The sequence below is a fragment of the Bombina bombina genome, chromosome 1, assembly GCF_027579735.1.
Source record: "Bombina bombina isolate aBomBom1 chromosome 1, aBomBom1.pri, whole genome shotgun sequence".
NCBI lineage: Eukaryota > Metazoa > Chordata > Amphibia > Anura > Bombinatoridae > Bombina > Bombina bombina.
This window is the reverse complement of record NC_069499.1, coordinates 800,212,098-800,233,420: the sequence shown is the minus strand read 5'-3', so window position 1 is coordinate 800,233,420 and position 21,323 is coordinate 800,212,098. Positions and strand designations below refer to the sequence as shown.

At 37.8% G+C, this 21,323-nt stretch overlaps 9 non-coding genes across 9 annotated transcripts; 4 read left to right on the top strand and 5 right to left on the bottom strand.

Annotated features, from left to right (window-relative positions):
- Nucleotides 1-599: 599 nt before the first annotated feature.
- TRNAA-UGC (transfer RNA alanine (anticodon UGC)) lies at nucleotides 600-672 on the bottom strand. Its single transcript has one exon. It is a non-coding gene; the product is annotated as a tRNA-Ala (tRNA).
- A 120-nt stretch (nucleotides 673-792) lies between these two features.
- TRNAN-GUU (transfer RNA asparagine (anticodon GUU)) lies at nucleotides 793-866 on the top strand. Its single transcript has one exon. It is a non-coding gene; the product is annotated as a tRNA-Asn (tRNA).
- A 305-nt stretch (nucleotides 867-1,171) lies between these two features.
- On the bottom strand, nucleotides 1,172-1,244 carry TRNAA-AGC (transfer RNA alanine (anticodon AGC)). Its single transcript has one exon. It is a non-coding gene; the product is annotated as a tRNA-Ala (tRNA).
- A 185-nt stretch (nucleotides 1,245-1,429) lies between these two features.
- Nucleotides 1,430-1,503, top strand: TRNAN-GUU (transfer RNA asparagine (anticodon GUU)). The gene has a single exon. It is a non-coding gene; the product is annotated as a tRNA-Asn (tRNA).
- Nucleotides 1,504-1,897: 394 nt separating this feature from the next.
- Nucleotides 1,898-1,970, bottom strand: TRNAA-AGC (transfer RNA alanine (anticodon AGC)). The gene has a single exon. It is a non-coding gene; the product is annotated as a tRNA-Ala (tRNA).
- A 713-nt stretch (nucleotides 1,971-2,683) lies between these two features.
- TRNAA-UGC (transfer RNA alanine (anticodon UGC)) lies at nucleotides 2,684-2,756 on the bottom strand. The gene has a single exon. It is a non-coding gene; the product is annotated as a tRNA-Ala (tRNA).
- A 120-nt stretch (nucleotides 2,757-2,876) lies between these two features.
- On the top strand, nucleotides 2,877-2,950 carry TRNAN-GUU (transfer RNA asparagine (anticodon GUU)). Its single transcript has one exon. It is a non-coding gene; the product is annotated as a tRNA-Asn (tRNA).
- Nucleotides 2,951-3,255: 305 nt separating this feature from the next.
- Nucleotides 3,256-3,328, bottom strand: TRNAA-AGC (transfer RNA alanine (anticodon AGC)). The gene has a single exon. It is a non-coding gene; the product is annotated as a tRNA-Ala (tRNA).
- A 185-nt stretch (nucleotides 3,329-3,513) lies between these two features.
- Nucleotides 3,514-3,587, top strand: TRNAN-GUU (transfer RNA asparagine (anticodon GUU)). The gene has a single exon. It is a non-coding gene; the product is annotated as a tRNA-Asn (tRNA).
- Nucleotides 3,588-21,323: the final 17,736 nt, after the last annotated feature.

The following is a 21,323-nucleotide window of genomic DNA, read 5'->3' as shown; positions in this document are numbered from 1 at the left end:
GTCACAAACTGTTTTAAACTAGTGTGGATTTCGAATATTAAAAAAGAAATCTTGTTTCTAGTCGCCTAAGATAACCTACATGGCTGTTTCAATCTATGATTATAGAAAGGGTTTTAGAAGTGAGCAGTATGATGAACCTTTGTGCAACAAAAGCTCCTTTGCCCCCCACAAATAACAAGAGAAGAGGCCCCCTAGAAAGTGGAGAATACGGGCATCGATCCCGTTACCTCTCACATGCAAAGCGAGCGCTCTACCATTTGAGCTAATTCCCCAGCCACTGGTTTTTGCTTGGGCACTCTTCAGCGAGCTTATCAGAGATGCTGGTCTTGGCGGCTTACCTGCTATTTACTAATTAAGCTCAAGTGGTACAGGCACAAACTGTTCTATGCTCGTGTGAATGTTGCCCCGTCCCTTTCCCTCGGTGGCATTGGTTGCATGCTTCCGTAATTTAAACAAACAAAAAAGAAACAAAGATTCTCTCTAATTGCATTACATTATATGGATGGGTTTTAAAAACACCTGCATAGAACTTGCGAGTCAGTAATAATATTGCGTGGCATAGACACTACTTTGCTAAATGCGGGGCGACCTTCAGAATTTGGAGAATACGGGCATCGATCCCGTTGCCTCTCGCATGCAAAGCGAGCGCTCTACCATTTGAGCTAATTCCCCCTACACTTCCCATTCTTCCCTGACCTTGCCAGAGATACTGGCCTCTTGCTTGCTATGTACCAAGTACGCCACAATGCTAAAGCAACAAAATTTTCCACACAAGTGGAAAGCACTCGTGGTGTCTCTGTGGCGCAATCGGTTAGCGCGTTCGGCTGTTAACCGAAAGGTTGGTGGTTCAAGCCCACCCAGGGACGTGCGGTCTTTTATCCGTCTGCCGTTTTAGGTTCCCTTCACAGCGCTGCGAGCGTGCGCCGAGCTCAACCCGGGTTTATGCTAAATCAGCTGAAATAGATGACACGGAGGAAAACATGCAAGTCAGCTGTAAAGTCGCCTTTTACAAACCGACGTGTGTATCTTAAGTCAAGTCGGCTTTGAAAACGAGTGCAGCTCGCTACTCAAAGTTATAAATGGGGATTTAACCTTTTGCGCAAAACGACAAGACAATGATTTTTTACAGATGTCATTGCAAACTATAAAATAATCGGAATCTTTGAAAAAGTGGAGAATGCGGGCATCGATCCCGCTACCTCTCGCATGCTAAGCGAGCGCTCTACCATTTGAGCTAATTCCCCGGCGGGTTCCACGGACCACCTATGGCTGTGCTCTTAAGACCTACTGCTATAATGTCTACACAGAACTTGTCAGGGATCCTGATCGTGGCATCTTGGCATCTTGTACACTATTTATTAATTAAGCCGCGCAATGTCACCGACAAAAATACTGTCTGACACTAGTGTGCAACAAGGCTTTGCATCACGTCTCTGTGGCGCAATCGGTTAGCGCGTTCGGCTGTTAAGCGAAAGGTTGGTGGTTCAAGCCCACCCAGGGACGCGGGTGTTTTACCATCCTGTCGCTGCATTCCCATCATCGTTCTTTCGTGGCACTTTGTGTATGATTTGCTACTTATAGCGTAATAACTACCACGAAATGTCTGTTCCACGTTGGAGAAGCAATAGGTAGGCCTTGTCGTGGTAGTATTTATTGAATTAAATTTATTTCTTCATGTGTACGATAAGAGCAGGAAAAACAAAAAAAGAAAAAGTGCCCGAAAGTAAACTGCACTCAGTAACATCTTTCTAGCGTTTCTTCTATAGGTCAGTGCTGAAACGAAATATTACAAAGAAATGGAGATTTTGTGAAGCGATAGTAATGTTAACATTTAGGAGGCAAAAGGTTGTTAATATCGCAAAACGCAAGGGAAACCTGTAAAGCTCACCTTAAAGGATGGAGAATGCGGGCATCGATCCCGCTACCTCTCGCATGCTAAGCGAGCGCTCTACCATTTGAGCTAATTCCCCTGTATAGCGAGAGAAAACGGTCAGCCTCCTGCCAGCCTTCCTGTACTTCCTGTATTGAAGTTATCAGAGATACCGTCCTAGCGGGTATTGTATTACTTATGGCGCAACTGTACGGTCACAAACTGTTTTAAACTAGTGTGGATTTCGAATATTAAAAAAGATATCTTGTTTCTAGTCGCCTAAGATAACCTACATGGCTGTTTCAATCTATGATTATAGAAAGGGTTTTAGAAGTGAGTAGTATGATGAACCTTTGTGCAACAAAAGCTCCTTTGCCCCCCACAAATAACAAGAGAAGAGGCCCCCTAGAAAGTGGAGAATACGGGCATCGATCCCGTTACCTCTCACATGCAAAGCGAGCGCTCTACCATTTGAGCTAATTCCCCAGCCACTGGTTTTGGCTTGGGCACTCTTCAGCGAGCTTATCAGAGATGCTGGTCTTGGCGGCTTACCTGCTATTTACTAATTAAGCTCAAGTGGTACAGGCACAAACTGTTCTATGCTCGTGTGAATGTTGCCCCGTCCCTTTCCCTCGGTGGCATTGGTTGCATGCTTCCGTAATTTAAACAAACAAAAAAGAAACAAAGATTCTCTCTAATTGCATTACATTATATGGATGGGTTTTAAAACCACCTGCATAGAACTTGCGAGTCAGTAATAATATTGCGTGGCATAGACACTACTTTGCTAAATGCGGGGCGACCTTCAGAATTTGGAGAATACGGGCATCGATCCCGTTACCTCTCGCATGCAAAGCGAGCGCTCTACCATTTGAGCTAATTCCCCCTACACTTCCCATTCTTCCCTGACCTTGCCAGAGATACTGGCCTCTTGCTTGCTATGTACCAAGTACGCCACAATGCTAAAGCAACAAAATTTTCCACACAAGTGGAAAGCGCTCGTGGTGTCTCTGTGGCGCAATCGGTTAGCGCGTTCGGCTGTTAACCGAAAGGTTGGTGGTTCAAGCCCACCCAGGGACGTGCGGTCTTTTATCCGTCTGCCGTTTTAGGTTCCCTTCACAGCGCTGCGAGCGTGCGCCGAGCTCAACCCGGGTTTATGCTAAATCAGCTGAAATAGATGACACGGAGGAAAACATGCAAGTCAGCTGTAAAGTCGCCTTTTACAAACCGACGTGTGTATCTTAAGTCAAGTCGGCTTTGAAAACGAGTGCAGCTCGCTACTCAAAGTTATAAATGGGGATTTAACCTTTTGCGCAAAACGACAAGACAATGATTTTTTACAGATGTCATTGCAAACTATAAAATAATCGGAATCTTTGAAAAAGTGGAGAATGCGGGCATCGATCCCGCTACCTCTCGCATGCTAAGCGAGCGCTCTACCATTTGAGCTAATTCCCCGGCGGGTTCCACGGACCACCTATGGCTGTGCTCTTAAGACCTACTGCTATAATGTCTACACAGAACTTGTCAGGGATCCTGATCGTGGCATCTTGGCATCTTGTACACTATTTATTAATTAAGCCGTGCAATGTCACCGACAAAAATACTGTCTGACACTAGTGTGCAACAAGGCTTTGCATCACGTCTCTGTGGCGCAATCGGTTAGCGCGTTCGGCTGTTAAGCGAAAGGTTGGTGGTTCAAGCCCACCCAGGGACGTGCGGTCTTATATCCATCTGCCACTAGTTTAAAATGGGTATGTGAATCATGTATTTGATTCCCCCAACACTTCTAATGCAACCTTTGGCTTGCATGATTATTGTCTCCCCTTTCCTTTACATAAATCTTTCACAGTTTCTTGTCTTGGAAGTAACCTTTTTTTAAAATGACATGATGATTGGGTTAAGGGCTCTTTAATACCATAGCTCTTTGGATTAAACTCTAGGTGTGTCTAAGTTAAATGGACACTTTTTGATCCACTTTTTGACCACATGATTGTCATGGCATACAGTAGCATTCCTCTACTTACAAAAATAGGTCAGCTTTATTTTGTTAATTATTTTTTAAGCATGAAGTGGTGGTATGTTTGTTTGTTATTTCCTTTTATAATGTTGTGCAACGGCTGTGTTTTATTTCTCTCACCTAACTACAATGCCTTTTATAGCCAGTAGCCCTCTATGTTGTTTGTCCTTTTCTGGGTCTCACCTATATTCATAATTAATCTACTTTAATTTACTAACAATTTTCTATTTCAGACTCAGATTGTTAAAGAAGGGATGTAGTCTCTGCCTTGTGGGTTTACACTTTACTGCATAATTTCTTGAAAAGTGCTTTTGCCAAAAATGAAATGTATTTGTTGATCCAAATGTTTGTTGATTTATTTTCCTAATATTTCTCAGAACTCTTTAGGTCTTAGAACTAAGATTGATATACAACAAATAGTATATATACTATGTATATATATATATATATATATATATATATATATATATATACTATTTGCTGTTTTTAATTTTGAGTTGTGTTAACAAGAGGTATATAAAGTGCTTTCATTTATTTGAAAAGTTCACCCACAAGCCTCCTTTTTTCTTCTACCTCGTGTAATGTCTTTATTTGGTCCTCTTGTATTGTTTGTTTTCAGTGTCCATCCATTTAGTCTGAATTTAATTATTAACACCTTAACACCTGTTTTTTCATATATATTAATTGTCAATTAACTCCTCATTTGGCACAAGCCTATAAACTTACAACTAGCTTAGGGGAAAGCATTTACAGGAGTGCCCATCTTTCTAAGTGAACATCTTGTAAGTGACAGCACTAAGAATTATACAAGAATTGGACAAGACTTGAAGAAGACTTAGCTACCTCTAAGGCAAGTTACTCTCTTAGATTTGTTTCAGTGGTAGCTGATCTGAACATTATCCCTGGGCTTCAATGTACTATATCATGCCTGTATATATATATATATAAATCATTTTTCATTTTATTACACTTTACATCATGTACTTACATAGTTTTCTCCTATCATCTTACAAAGTACTCCACTTTCTAAAATCCCCCTGTACTATTTTACTAAACATTTATTATACTAAAAATGATGTTATCCTGTCTAACCATGAGAATCTCATCTCTCCATCCTCAATCACTTCTACAAATTTTACGAAACAGCTTTTAAGAGAAGCACATAGTACCCAATACCTTGTGATTTAAAACCATATGCTTAATTTGCCTGTGCTCTATAGAACCCTTCTTCTATCAGCAACAAGCCCACTTCCATCCTTGTGTCTCACGTTTCTCTTGCTGTAATAAAGTGCCCAGCAGATCTCCCACTCAATTTCTTGAGAAACTTCCTATTTGGAAAGGCTTTAATCTGAGATCCCTATCATCATTTTTGATGAGTTCATTATCCTTGTAGAAGTCCCCAATGGATTGTTAAAGTTTCATCTGTTTGCCTCCTTAAATGGCCTATAGAAATAACTGATTAACCCACTCTCCAATACGGCCGTTTGCTACATCTAATCTTCATCCTTTGCTGTTCTGCCTCATATATTATCAAATGATCCATTTATTTTTGTTATCACCATCTCTTCCCATGAAGCATCCCTACATTTATATTTCTTCTTACTACCTCCCTACTTTATCCACTACCTTAAAGGGATACTAAATCCAATTCTTTCTTTCTTTCATTATTCAGATAGAGCATGCAATTTTAAGCAACTTTCTAATTTGCGCCTATTATCAAATTTTCTCTGTTCTCTTGCTATCTTTATTTGAAAAGCAGGAATGTAAAGCTTAGGAGCCAGCCCATTTTTGGTTCAGACCTGGGTTACACTCGCTTATTTGTGGCTTAAATGTAGCCAACCAATAAACAAGTGATATCCAGGGTGCTTAACCTAAAATGGGCAAACTCTTAAGTTTGACATTCCCGGCTTTTTAAATCAAGATAGCAAGAGAACAAAGAAAAATTGAAAAAAGGAGAAAGTTGCTTAAAAATGCATGCTTTATCTGAATCATGAAAGAAAAAAATTGGGTTCAGTATCCCTTTAACTCTCAAAAATATTCCACAAAGGTTTACATTCATAGACTTTTAGCTACTCTTCAACTTTTTATGTCCCCTTCTCTCCATTATTTAGGGCCTAATTCTCAAAAACTTGCCAGCATAGAGAGAAATCATCAGCTTACTTTACTAAGCACTATATTAAACAATTTCAGAGGTAAACATTTATTTTGAGCAGCCTTGTAATAATGATAGGTCATGTAATATAATCTTGCTTTTTAGAGAATCAGGCCCTCAAGCTCTTTCACTGATATTTCCACCTCTATTTAGAATTCTTAGCAAAGAGGTCCTTCCATCTATGACTTACACTTGTCAAAAAAAAACTGACTGAAGCACACTAAATGTGTTCTCACACTGCTGAGTGGGATTGGAGGAAATATCACACCACAGGTGTTTTTTTTTTTTTGGGGGGGGGGGTTCAACATAACTGTGTAGTAAACCCTATCTTTTCCCTTCAGTCTCAGTAGGCAAAACTGCTTCTCAACTAATATAAACAATGTCCTCTAATCTTAATTAAAAAATTCTCCTTTTTTAATGCAATTTGCATCCCACTCTCACCTTCCCTTTTTACATACCTCTTGGCAGAAGACCCTTACACCCATACAAAAACAAAATTGACTCAATAACCTCCAAGCAAATCAGCAATGTAAAATCCAAACAAATCAAAGTATCCAATATCAGCCTTCAATTATACTTAGTTAATTTGTACCTGCTAAAAAGGATGCAAGAAACCCACATTTTACCCAGGACCCTTTAATTATCACCCTATCTACATCTTCTCCTCATCTCTATGATTCTTGAAAAGCTTGTATGCACACTTATTAAAAATATCTTCATGGATCTTTGCAATCTGGCTTTTGTCATCAACAATCCATTGAGCATGCTATCACCAAGGTGACAGATGACCTAATTAAAACCAAGTCTAAATTACATTTCTTGCTGCTAATTCATTAATTCTATCTGCAACATTTAATACTGTTGACCACACTCTCCAGTTTCCAACTTCCCAATCCATGGGCACTTTTAGTCCTCTCATCGTCCTGTTCCTACCTCTCTAACTGTACCTTCAACAAAGCCTTCTTTGACGTATGCTCTTTTCTTTTACCACTCTGCTGGTATGTCACAAGTATTAATTCTAGGTCCCCTTCTTTTTTCATTCTACATATAAACACTTGGTAACTTAAAGAGATATTAAACTGTGCTCCTTTGGTAAAAACAAATATGTTAAATCAAAGGCAACATAAAAAGAAAAATATTGTGCAAAAAAACAGCAAAAACATACTTGTTTTCTTGCAAAATTAGCACATATAATTTCTCACTGTATTCTCTGCTCTCAGTGTGATAAGAATGGAACATTTCACTCTGACAGATCTGAGCATGATCAAATCTGATTCCATGTTTATACTAGTCTATTCACTCAATACTAAACCAACTCTGGCAGTTTTATCACATCATATTCGATGAGCTTCCTGAAAGAGACCACAGCCTCCTTGTAGGGCTGTGACAGGAAGTAATAGACACTGCACAAATGAAGTTTAAAATAAATAAATAAAAGGTAAAATCCATTTAAATAGATTAATAATACATATTGCAATGATTTATATTAAGTATAAGCAACTGCTACGTGATTTTTTTATTACAACAATGAAACAGACAGTTTCAAGTCCCTTTAAAACATTCCTGTAGGTTTTAGTACCAAATGTATGCTGATAATACACAAAGCTACTTCTCTGTATTATAGTCTCCTTTCTGGTCTCCCCAGCTAACATCTATCATCACTGAAACGTTTAATGAATACCTCTGCCTGGGTTATCTTCCATGCACACTGCTCCACATTTGCTTCTCTGCTGCTAATTCTTCTACTGGTTTAACTTTACTATAAAAATACATTTAAATATTGTGATCCTTTTGTATAAAGCCCTCAAAAACATTTCACATACCTTGACCTCTGTCCATGTTCACCACACATGCCTTTGACTTTACACTTTTTTTTTATTACCATCTCACTTTCATATCTACCATACTTTAACCACAACTGTATTTATTCTGTGGAGTTCTTTGCTTTGTTCTCAAATATGTGCAACTTGCAGCGATTCAGACTAACTACAGTAAGATGTTTATATTATCTCAGCGCTTTTATCTTCCCACTCAACTATAGCATGAACTTCCTTTAGAATGCCAATCACCTCACATGGTGGCTGTTTACAGGTAACTCACAAGTAGGGCAATCTACTATTTATGATTCAGGCAACTGCTTATTTTACTTTTCAATCATATACTTAAGGGACCATTAAATACAGTAGAATTGCATAAATAATGTTTATATAATAAAAATACAATGCAATAACACTTACGCTGAATTTAAAATAAGCAGTAGATTTTTCTTTTCTGAGAAATGTATTCCCCCCCCCCATTTGCTGCCCCCCTACATCATGTGATGGCCATCAGCCAATCAAAAACTAGTGTACATATACACAGTTAACTTGTGCACATGCTCAGTAAGAGTTGGCACTTCAAAAAGTGTTCATATAAAAAGTCTCTGCACAATTGGATAATGGTAGTAAATTGGAATGTATATTAAAACTGCTTCTATCTGAATCATGAAAGTTAAATTTTGACTTTGGTGCACCTTTAATGTTGTAAGGCTGTGAAACATATTGGTGATGTAGAAAAAAAAATAATAATAATCAAATGACAGGAGACTTTCATCGTCATTATTTGCACTATGACTGATTGACATACAAGCAGTATTTAGAATGCAAGACAGTATATTTCATGTACATCAGAATTCCAAAGAAAAACAAATACCATCGACATTCAGGTGGTTTCCAAATTCAAACTCATCCTAATATGAAAACCTCATGATAAATGTAATAAATTTAGATAAACTAAAATACAATATAATATCACTACATATCATGCTGTAGCTTGCTATGAGGCAGTTGTTTGTTTCAGCATTGTATATTTTTTTAAATACATATATTTATTTTAAAAATATTTTGTTAATGACCCATCTATGTCCATATTTTACTACACCATTCACAGAAAAGGTACATGATGCAGAAAAGGCTTCAGAATACATCAATTGTGCAGATTTCTTAAATGCCTATTTCTAAACATTATATGATATGATCATAAGCTCATTTATGTAGTTATGTTTTGTAAGGTGTTATTGGTTTACAAATTGGGCCTATTATTCCGTTCTTATTTCTTAAAAATAAATATTTATGCTCCTGCTCTATGTGCTGGGATAGAAAGTCAGGATTTAGTGGTGAGTAATTATGTATTTTTTCTAATATATTGAAGCTATTTTGTCTTAGGAAAGTCATTTGTAATATAAAAAGAATTAGTCAATACATGACCCACCCTAACAAATATTCTCCTGATTTAGCACAGTGTGTATCAAAGCGGTATGAAATAGTGTACAGAATACTCACACAAGGTGCTCTAATAGCAAGCTGGAACTTCCCAGCCGCCACAGGTAGCAGGATACAAAGGTACTCCAAGTGGCAAGGTACACAGGTACTCCAATATTCATTCATCAGATGGCAACACTAAGATGGATCTTTGTTACAAGTTGTAAGTTTTTAATAAAGATTTTAATTCAATTACACCTTGCCACAAAGATCCATTTTATAGTTGTCCTCTGATGAATGAATATTGGAGTAGCTGTGTATCCTGCCACCTGTGATTAGTCAGCTGGACATCTGGGAAGTTCCAGCTTGCTATTAGAGCACTTGGAGGTGCTCTCTTTATGTGAGTATTCTGTACACTATTTAATTCCACTTTGATACAGACTGTGCTAGGCCATTTTGGCACCCTTGTTTCCTTTGTGTTTTAGATTTCTTCAAGATCAAGGTTCACCGAGACCCTGACTAAGGAGCAGCCTGGGCCGAGGAGGAATTATAGTTATAGAACTTTTTGGACTTGTGCACTATTTATCCACATCACTTTTGATTGATTATTCATTTTCATTTCATCTTTTTTTTTCTCTCTTTAGGGCTCACCCTTTATTGTTCTTTGTTGTTTTGAGAGATTCTCCCGATTAACATGTTTATTAGGGAAATGTTTTAAAGATACAATTAAGACTTTTTGATGTTTGTATTATTGTTGTTCCATAGAAAACCTTTTGATACAAAGTTTATTTATGAAAGATATAATGTGATTCCTTTTTTTTTTTTTTTTTTTTTTAAAAAGGTTCATTGAATGTAAATGTTTTTCAGGTACAAACTACATAACCTGATAGTCCTGCTTAATCATGAGGGGATGATTTTGACACAGTAAGTTTATAAGATATTAATTTTCATTCTCCCCACCTTTAACTCAAACTCTTAAAGTTTTATGTATATTAAAGTTAAAATATGTGTGTTTGTGCTCTGTGTAATGTTGTGTTATATTTGCTGTATACTTTTCTAATGGATCTGAGTGCCTAAGAATTTGAAGCCACATATAACACAACTGCTTTTACACAGCAATTTAAATGAATTTGAATTGTGGACTCATATAAAGGTGGATAAGTTGTCAGGGATTGTTAACTTTTTTATCATTATTTTTTCATGCTTAAAGGGACAATGTACTGTAAAATTGTCTTCCTGTTAATGTGAGTATAAAATGTATGGGGGATTGTTATCTTTCTACTGCTGGTGCTTGTTTACATAGATTTTCTGTACCAATTACTGCCGTATTGAAATGTTCTGTGTGCAAAATCAACTATTTCAAATGACATAATAAAGGTAAACTAGTTATTTGTAAACAATGTAATATACTACAGCGGGTAAAAATAGATAATTGAGAAAACAGTAAATGGGGAAAAAAATTACAAAACACTGTCCTTTTTTAACTGTTTCAAACAAAATGGCTTTCCTTGTAGACATCACAGGGACATGCGCTGTGATTTGTCTCCTCTAATGTTTTCCCAATGATCCAATAAAATAGAAATATCAGGTACCTAAAAAGCCACAATCTCATTCATATTCTAAAGACTCTGGATTATAAATAAATATTTTGTTGTTTTCTTATTTGTTGAATCACAGTGTAATTAAAGGGATGTGAAGCCCAAAAATGTCTTTCATGATTCAGATAGAGAATACAATTTCAAACAACTTTCCAATTTACTTCTATTTTTAAATTTGTTTCATTCTCTTGTTATCTGTTTCTGAAAGGTTTATCTAGGTAAGTTTAGGAGCAGCAAAGAACCTAGGTTCTAGCTGCTGATTGGTGGCTGTATATATATATATATATATATATAGATAGATAGATAGATAGATAGATAGATAGATAGATAGATAGATAGATAGATAGATACTGATTGTCATTGGCTCACCCAGTGTTCAGTTAGAAACCACTAGTGCATTGCTGCTCCTTCAACAAATGATACCAAGAGAATGAAACAAATTAGGTAATAGAAGTAAATTAGAAAGTTGTTTAAAATGATTTTCTCTATCTGAATCATGAAAGAAAATATTTGGGTTTCATGCCCCTTTAAATATTATTTTATTGAGTTTTTGGGGTGTATTATAACTATTGCATAATAGGTTCCCATATTTCTTTTACTTTTACAAATAATTCCACTTTCCTATGTCTAGTATACAGTACTGATATTCTTAAAGGGACACTGAACCCAAATGTTTTCTTTCATGATTTAGATAGAGCGTGCAATTTTAAGCAACTTTCTAATTTACTCCTATTATCAAATTTTCTTCATTCTCTTGGTATCTTTATATGAAATGCAAGAATGTAAGTTTAGATGCCAACCCATTTTTGGTGAACACACTGTGTTGTTCTTGCTAATTGGTGGATAAATTCACCCACCAATAAACAAGTGTTTTCCATGGTCCTGAACCACAAAAATAGTATAGATGCCTTCTTTTTCAAATAAAGAAAGCAAGAGAACGAAGAAAAAATGATAATAGGAGTAAATTAGAAAGTTGCTTAAATTTGCATGCTCTATCTGAATCATGAAAGAAAAAATTTGGGTTCAGTGTCCCTTTAATTTGGAAGATTTCCTTTAACTTTAAATTAGTTTCCTTTTTCCATTATAGAATGGATACTAATTCTGTTAGGAAATTTGTCCCCTTTAATTTGTCCATTAAGTATAATGCTATATTCTACTAGAGACAATAATGGCAATGGAATAGTTTAAAAATTATTAAATTTACTAATTAACTGCTCCCATGTATAAAGTGCCTGTTTTATTACAGGATAACATGTAATCATATTAGATATTTCATTGGTTTCCAGCCAGCATTGGTTACTGATATATTTTACTTTTAGAAGTTGACCTTCTAGTTGGACCCAACTTTTATCTTCATAATTTAGGTGCCAATCTAAAGTCATTTGTACAACACATCCTGTCTATATTTATAAATATTTGGGAGTCCTAAACCTCCTAAATAATACTTCTTTGTTAACTCTAGAGTATATTTTCACCCAAATATAATCATTAATATACTTTAGTATTTTAAAAAAATTATATTCAAGGAATTGGAATCAGAAGGGTTTGTAATTTATATAAAACACTAGGAAGTATATTCATTTGTATGATATTGATCCATTCCTTCCAAGCCATGAAACACCAAGTAAGTAAATCATTAATAATCTAATTTTTGAGATTAACATAATTAAGTTTATACATTTTCTCAGTTGAACTTGTTATTAAAATACCTAAGTATTTTAATTCTTTAACCTCTTTGAAGGGGAAATTTCTGACAAAAATGTCTATCAAATGCTTATCTAAATTAACATTTTAACATTTCCAATTTATTAAGATTAACTAAAAAAATAGACATATTACCAACATTCTGAATTGTATTATTTCTGGCTTCTATATCTTGTACAAAGATAGTTTGGTCTAGATGTATAATATCCTTTAAGGTCCTATTGATTCCGTTTGATAATATTTTAGAATATATTTTGACATCTACTGTATGTTAAGAACTGATATAGGTCTATAGTTGATAACTTAGGTATGAGCATCAACAATGGATTCTTTTGTACGCTGGATGTGGTATAAACATTTGTATTGTAGTTAATATTATTATTCACCTGAGGATTTTACACTGAGAAACATGTTGTGAATTATTGTATTTTTTAAATATTTGTTTTTAAGTCTATACCGCATCTGGCTTGCAATGGTTCTTTTAGAGCCATTCGCATACCTTTGGAGATTTTTAAAATCTCTACATTTGGCGTATGCTGAGTCTTTAAGCATCACAGAGAAGTGTGAATTGAATAGACAAGGCTGATGGCGAGATACTACAGTGTTATTACCGGTGGCTGAGCTCATTATTGCACTCACAGTTTGTGAAAATTGTAAGTATTATATATGGTGATATGTTGATGCACCTATAGAAGATACTGCCCGTTTGGGTGCCTTATTTTTGTACTTTTAGATTGTTGACACATATCACCAGGTGTTTATTTGGAAGCGGTGTTGCCTTATGGGATATGGATTCTGTACAATGATAACTCCCCAAGCTTGAAACAATTTGTGTACACTTTACTACGGCTATTACAATGTTGCGTAAGTCAAGTGGAGAGTGAGACATTTTTTTGCCTAATTAGTAGTGGTGCATCCAGGGAGTAACTGTGGTTCCATATATTGAAATCCGTAATAAGTGGGAGGTAGATCCTACATCCCTTACTAAAGAAACTTCACAGACAGTCTTAGAGCTAGAGGCTGCTTTGGCATCCACTATCTGTAGGTCACCATCCTTCCCTTTACTTCTTCCCTTTAAACCCTTACTTAGCCCTTTGGCTTCACTAAGTCCTACAGTTGGTCTGGACCTATCATTTATCTTATGGGAAGAGGCCACAGACAGGCTGCAAACCATTTCCTCTTTCCTTCCCTATTCTGGCAACCAATAAATATGAAAAGTAGTTGTGAATTATCCTATCTAGAAATGCACTGAATGTATTTTGCTAGATTTCTGTAGCAATATTTTACAGAACTGTATTTAACAGAGTTATGTTACTTACTGTATGTGTTATGTTACTTTTTATTCATTCCTTTTTGTTTTTTTTCCTTCCTAGGTGCAAGGTTTCCCACCTCCGTATCTTGCTGTCAGATTGCTGCAGAACCCTAAACTACATTCTACTGAAATTAACTGTTTACTTATACAAATAATAATTGTTTGCTATTAGCTGACTACATTCTTAAGTTGCTGCCTTTTACATACTCTTCTCCTCTACTGTTAAGTGTGACATGAAACATGGCCGTAACAGCATGTGCAAGGTATCCATTATTATTTCTACATTACAAATACCTTATCTGGACACTGCAACTTTTTTCTAGGCTATGATGCTACACCGTAGTAAAAACTACTGTCCAATGTAACTGTCCCTTCTTATCAGTAGTATAATAAGAGGTATATAAGCTGTTGCACATAGCCTGTCCCTTTGTTTGTTTGTTTGTATGTAAGGGTAGTCCTGCTAGAACTAAATAAAAGATCATCCTGTAAAGGGTTAACCACTGTCTGGATATTTTGGTCTGTTATTTGTCCATCTGGTATGAACCTGTTTGGGCTAAATTTCCATATCAGAATCCTATGATGAAGAAACAGAAATGCACTACTGGAAGATAACTTAACGCATTGGGTGAGGCAATGACAAGAAGCATATATGTGCAACCGAATCATCTGTTAGCTCTAAGTAGGCTCCTGAGCCTATCTAGATATGCTTTTCAACAAAGTATACCATGAAAATGAAGCTAATTATATAATAGAAGTAAATTGGAAAGTTGTTTAAAAAAGTATGTTCTGTCTGAATCATGAAAAAAAAATCATGTAGTTAAAATAAAACCGTCACTCTAAAGGTAGGAAAGGTTTTTCAGTGGTCAGAAAGGCTTCACATTTACAATATTTCATTATGATCCAGCAATATGTTTCTCAGTTGACTGATTCCTGGCTCAGCAAAAAAGTATGTAAGCTCAACTTCTGTTCATGGCCAATGGTAGCCCCATTAACCCCTTCACTGCTGAGTGATTTCAATCCCTGTGCTAAGCTGTTTAAGATTTGTTTCTTAGATGCTGCTTACATTTAAGCCCTACCTTAGAACATTTTTCAGAGGGGAAACCCACACATATTATATATTGTTGTTTTTCAGCAGACCAAAATCAGATTCAAAATCAGATTTACTATTTGTTTGTTTTGTGTTTTTTTTCTACACAATTTAATAAAAGCAAGGGGTTATGTCCTTTTTAAGTATAGTTATATAACTTTGATGTGCACATAGAGGATTCCATAAACCTCTACTTAACTAAATGCACACCAGGTGATTAATATTGCCAAAAGACATTTGGGCTTTAAAACAAAGGGTCTTGGGGGTCTCTAGACCTTTGTGATGGCCAAGAGACCCCTTCATTAAAAAATATATATTTATACTGTATTCAAATTTAAAAAATCAAGGTTGCAAACAATGGTGTGCTTAAAAAAAAATGTTATAGTAAAAAACAAGTAGGGGTTATACTCATATAAATTAGGGTTCTGGGTATATTTATATCCCTTTGATGTGCACATAGAGACTCCCAGGAGCCTCTCCTCAAATAACCACATTTATTCATGCCAGGTGATCACTGGTGATCTCTAGGCCTTTTTGATAGCCTATTTTTAGGGTAAATATGTTAAAATAAGTATTTTATTCTTTATTATTTACATTGTGCTTAAATTTTGTATTTCAAATGATAGATCTTGGGTGTTTCTAGAGCTTAAGGGAGCTGAGAGCTGAGATTGAGAAGTTTGAATATTTACCCTTCCATCCAGCTCCCTTAGGGCTTCCTTACTGCAGCCTTTACTTCCGGGTCACGAGGGCTGCTGACATTATTGCGCACATACCCATTCAACAACCTCGTATGTGGGGGTAAATGTATGGGGGGCCGCAATTAGCTCAGAAAGCACTGATAAATACAAAGTATGAAAACAATGCAGTAGAATACTTTCTGGCAAATTTCAAAGTTAAACCAATTTTCCCTTCCTCTGTATTATGTGACAGCCAATCACAGAATGCATATATGTATATGCTGTATACTTTTGCACATGCTAACCAACAGAGCCTCAGAAAGTGTGCATATAAAAAGAATGGGCACGTTGTGATTATGGAAGTATATTGTGATTTATTTATTTTTTAAATTGCATGCTTTATCTGAATCATAAAACTTTAATGTTTACTTTACTGGCCCTTTAAAAAAAAAAACAAAAAAAAAAAACTAAACAGTTTGCTGAGTGTGATAATACAGATAATTTATTTATGTAATCTCCACTATGCTGATATGGCACAAACTGGAATCAGAGATACTTGAAGTGTCTAGAGTTATTTTAGTCAGATGCCTAGTTAAAGGGACAGTCTACTCCAGAATTTGTATTGTTTAAAAAGTGAGATAATCCCTTTATTACCTATTCCCCAGTTTCGCATAACCAACACTGTTATATTAATACACTTTTACCTCTGTGAATACCTTGTATCTACGCCTCTGCAGTCTGCCCCCATTATTTCAGTTCTTTTGACAGACTTGCATTTTAGACAATCAGTGCTAACTCCTAAGTAAATGCACAAGAGTGAACAACATTTTATCTATAAGGCACACATGAACTAGAGTTGTTGTCTAGCTATAAAAAACTGATAAAATGCACTGAGATAATAGGCCGCCTTCAAGGGCTTAGAAATTAGCATATGGGCCTACCTAGGTTTAGTTTTCAACAAAGAATACCAGGAGTACAAAGCAAATTTGATGATAAAATTAAATTGGAAAGTTGTTTAAAATTGCATTTACTGTAAAATGTTTATGATAACATACATATCTAATCACATCTTCCTCTTTTTTTTGTGTAAATTCTGTGAAAAAATTAATAAAAAAGAGATTTAAAAGAAAAAATTGCATTTACTATCTGAATCATGGAAGTTTAATTTTGACTATAATGTCCCTTTAAAAATACCTCAACCCCCTGCCATAATTCTGTTGAACACTTTAAACAAATATGAGAGCACTAAGATTTAATATAACTTAATATAAAACAGTTACATTAAACACACTGTAATATAACACATTTAATAATGTGTAGTAAAACATTATGCTGCAGACTTCACAATCCTAACTTTCCCACATATACAGTAAGTTCGACTAAATGTAAGTTCGACTAAAACATTACTTTACCATGGCTTGTCTGCTATAGTAAATTAGCCAAATGGTGGAGCACTGAAATCTTGTAATTATAAGGTGTTTATGTCTCCATTCAACATCATGTGGTTTAGATCAGCCGTTCTATGTTTCACCCTTTAAAAGGCCACTGAAATGAAAATACATTTTCATAATTCCGGTAAAGCATGCAATTTATAAAAAACAAAACAACTTGTCAATATACTTCCATTGTCAAAATGTGCATATTATTTATTTTATGTGCACACTTTCTGAGGTTCCAGCTACTACTGAGCATGTACAAAAGTACACAGTGTGTAAATATTAGCATTTTGTGATTGGCTGATGACTGTCACATGATACAGGGAGACAATTGGATTAACTGAAATTTGCCAGAAAATATTCTGCTGCTCATTTTTAATTCACCCAGTAAATATATGAATGATCAATGATCCAATAATGTACCGGACCTGTTAAAAGAAAACATACATACACACTAAACTTTTAACTCAGGAGGAACATACAACTTAAAACAGACTTCCATCTGCCAATCCTCATAATCACATTCACTCCCAAACCCAAACTTGCATCCTCTGTAGCCACCCCAATCAGGAAAGAATGCAAGCCAAATTCTCTCTCTCACTAGACCCAAACTCTATCTATATTTTTCTGAAAACTGTTACAAACTGGAAACATGACAAAAGACGATCTGTCTTCATGAACTAACTTCAGAAACCCCCCACTTGGCCTAAATACTAAATATGTCCCAACTGCCTCTACTGGACAACACAAATGTTTTATGGCAAATAGTCTAATCATCCTCCCAACCCCCTCCTGATCATTCTTCCCTTTCTGCAACCAAATCCACAATTCCCCGTTCTTAAAAGACACATCTGCAAACCCCCTTTGTCCTGTCTATTGGCTCCCACCAATTCTGAAATTCTGAAAGCCCCAACAAAGGCCAAAACCTACGCCACCCTGATAAAAAAAAAAATCTAATTCAGAACTACACACTCCCAAAAACCAACAGTCTCCCGGTCCCCTTGTGATCTTCTCCTATATGTCCCCTCTAACTGCCATTTGTACCAAAAAGGCCTAAGTAAAATTAGCCTTCCCCAACAACTGAAACAGAAACGCCAGGGCTGCTATCCTCCTTAATCATCGACTTAGATTAACCACTAGCTCCCCATTACTCAATCTACCTAAGAAGGCCATCCATCAATCTATTCTCAGCTTCCAACACCCATGCCTCAACAAAACCCCCAACCACAGTCTCCATGTTTGAACATATGCTTTCCATGTATTAGGAGCTAAAGCTCCACTCCACACCACCCTCAATCTATGAAACTCATCCTTCACAGATCTTCTGGGCAACCTACTCCCTCCTACTCTACCATCCTTCTTACCCTTAATGGAACCCTGGTTCTTAAGAACTTTCCCCACTTTTGCTGTTTCCTGTCCCTTTTTTGTACTTCCCCACACCCTGAGCACTCATGATTATACTTACATGCCTTTCCAAACTGACACTGTCTGTTGAATTGTACGCACAAGCCTTTCCAGATGGCCATGGCTGTGCTCCCCCCTGATGTGCCCCTGACAGCATTTCCTCCTGAGCCATGAAAGGAACTGCCCGCTCTAAGTGGGGTCATCAACTTCAACCACAAGCTCTGTCGTTCCACCTCATCTCAGGATGCACCTCCAAACTCTGACGAAACGGCTCATCATATCGCCACCTGCCATATCCCCGTATGTATGATATGCACTTGCAATTTCATGGAACAAAGTAAAACTAAGCAGATCCTTGGTCAGGGAATTTTTCACCTATCATGCTCGCCAGGATAAAGAACGCTTTTGACCAGTTTGTAAAAGTTTTCAGTAGTTTCCTATATTTCATCCTCCTTTCATCCTCTTTCTTCTTCTCCTTTTCCCCTTTGGCATCCTTCACCTGCAACATCTGATCTAAGGGTAAAACAGCTCCAAAAATTCCTATTTCCAAATCTTCTCTTTCACCTCCTATGTCAGATGAATACCTAGAGGTCCCACTGAACACAAACAAGGGTGCCGCAATGCCTGTTCCACCAACTTCAACACTGTGCCCTCACTGACTCCTCCCTATTGCATCTTCCCGGGGGACTGCTATGTCATACAGCACCAGACCCTGGCCCTACCCATGCCAAAGCCGCCAACCCCTGACAATCCACTTCTTGCCCCTCGCCAGTATTCACATCCATCAACTGCTGCTCAAATTCAACCAATAAGTCCTTCAATTATTTCAACAATCCATCTTGGACACTCACACCACAATCAACCATAGTAGTTCTCTGTCACATTGGCACCCTCTTCTGTCATGGTGCATCATCACAAGTCCATTATCTCCGCCGTCAGTTGCTTCTGTCCCAATTGCTATTGACTTCCTTGAAGCTACAATTCTTTAAACCTCTGAAGTAGCTGTTTCCTTGGACTGGGTAGGGTCCTTCATCTCCCACTTCTGCTCCTGTGAACTGACATCCTCTCAAGTCTACCCCAAGACAGAGAATGAACATCCCTGGCAACTCTCCTCCTTTCCCGAGACGAACAAGACCTCTCTCTCCACCGTGCTGTTCCTGTGTGCTAAAGCCTAGTCCTCTCCTGATCATCTTGTTCCAAGGACCTTCTCTGCATGGAGGAGGCAGTAAGTTTCCTACCCCGTGCCCCTTTCCCTAAACTCCTACTACCAGTCTCCTCCCTAACATGCACTCTACCCACTACACTCTTCTCCTGACTCCCACTACCTTCTGATGTTAGGGAACGTAGCAGCTGCTCTAGGGCAGCCAACTCCCTTACCTGGCCCTCCATTACCATTCTTGCTGATGCTCCTTATTCCGAGTACTCCATCTCAAAAATGATTTGTTATCCACCCTCAGAATGTCCCTTTCCAGATCCAGTTCAGCCGACTCCATTGCCTCCACCCCTGCCCCATCCAAAGGGTCCACTCCTTTAGCCATCTCCACCACTGTAGAGAAAAAATGTATCCACCTCATCACATACATCCTCCTTCCCTTAAACCTCAACCCTAGTTTTTCCCCGATTGGCAGCTGATGTCTAATGGCATATTTTTAACCTCATAGTTTCTTTGCCCCCATTTTTTGAAGTGTATTCTATCATTTAAAATTAATAAAGTTTACCACTGTTTTCTATGAAGTTCGCTGGATTTGCTTTTTGCTCCTTTTCCTATCTTAGCCTGCTATTTTTACTCCTGCCCTGCACGCCTCATTAGCCAGCAGCTGGGAAACCCAAGCTCTTCCCATGGCACCTGCTTCATGCCCCCAGATCTCGACAGCAGCCCTGCCTCCCATTCCATTCTTTTCTCCTCCAATGTCTTCCTCACCATCATTAGGGAACTGAAGCTCCCTGTGCCCCTCCTAACTGCCGTTGCTCCAAACTAGCCTTCTCGTGGGCCGGTTCATACTCATGCCCCATGGGCCACCGCCACGCCGCTCCTTGCCACAGCATCTATCCGGCCCCTCCTCCCTCCTTGTGCACCATTGCTCCCCTCCTACAGATCAAGGCCCAGCCAGTTTAGGCCACAGGTCTTACTTGATGCTCTGCTCTAGGTCACTGCTCCAAGCACACGGCCATGTGCCACTTCATGGGAGATCTGCATCAAGGCCGATGTGCTCCTGCTGCTGCCGCTCTCCTCAGCACTTCCCTGTTGCCTGGAGGATGATGCGGCTATTTGTCTAGGTCGTACCACTCTGCTTCTTGGTCCAGATGCTACAGTCACAGCCTCTTCTCCACCACTCCTGTTCCCACCACTCATCTGTTCCCTGCAGATCTCAGGGCTCAATCTTTCAGCCCATCTGGAACTCTGCTGTGGCCTGGACCTCTTCTCCTCTCCCTGCCTTCACACCGCTGACTCCTCCGAAACTCCTTGGTTTCCTCCATCTTCAGCAGCTGCCTCCAGCCTATCCCACAGTTAGAACGCTCCTCTGGACTCCTCTAGCTTGGCCACTATCTCTAACAGCTCCTCCATGTTTACACAGGTAAAAACAACTGCTTACAACTACAACTAAAAACACACTCGCTTCTATTTGCAGTTGTAAGTAAGAAAGATGGCAGTTTCTGCTACTCACCTTCATTACAGCCTTAACACTCCCCTTGACCTCTCTGTCACCTCACCACTACACTCCTATGTCGGGTTAAAAACCCCTCCTCCTATTCTTTCCATTCGGGGTTACCTATTTGTCAATTATTCTATTATACTGTATTTAGTGGTCCTTTAAATAAATAT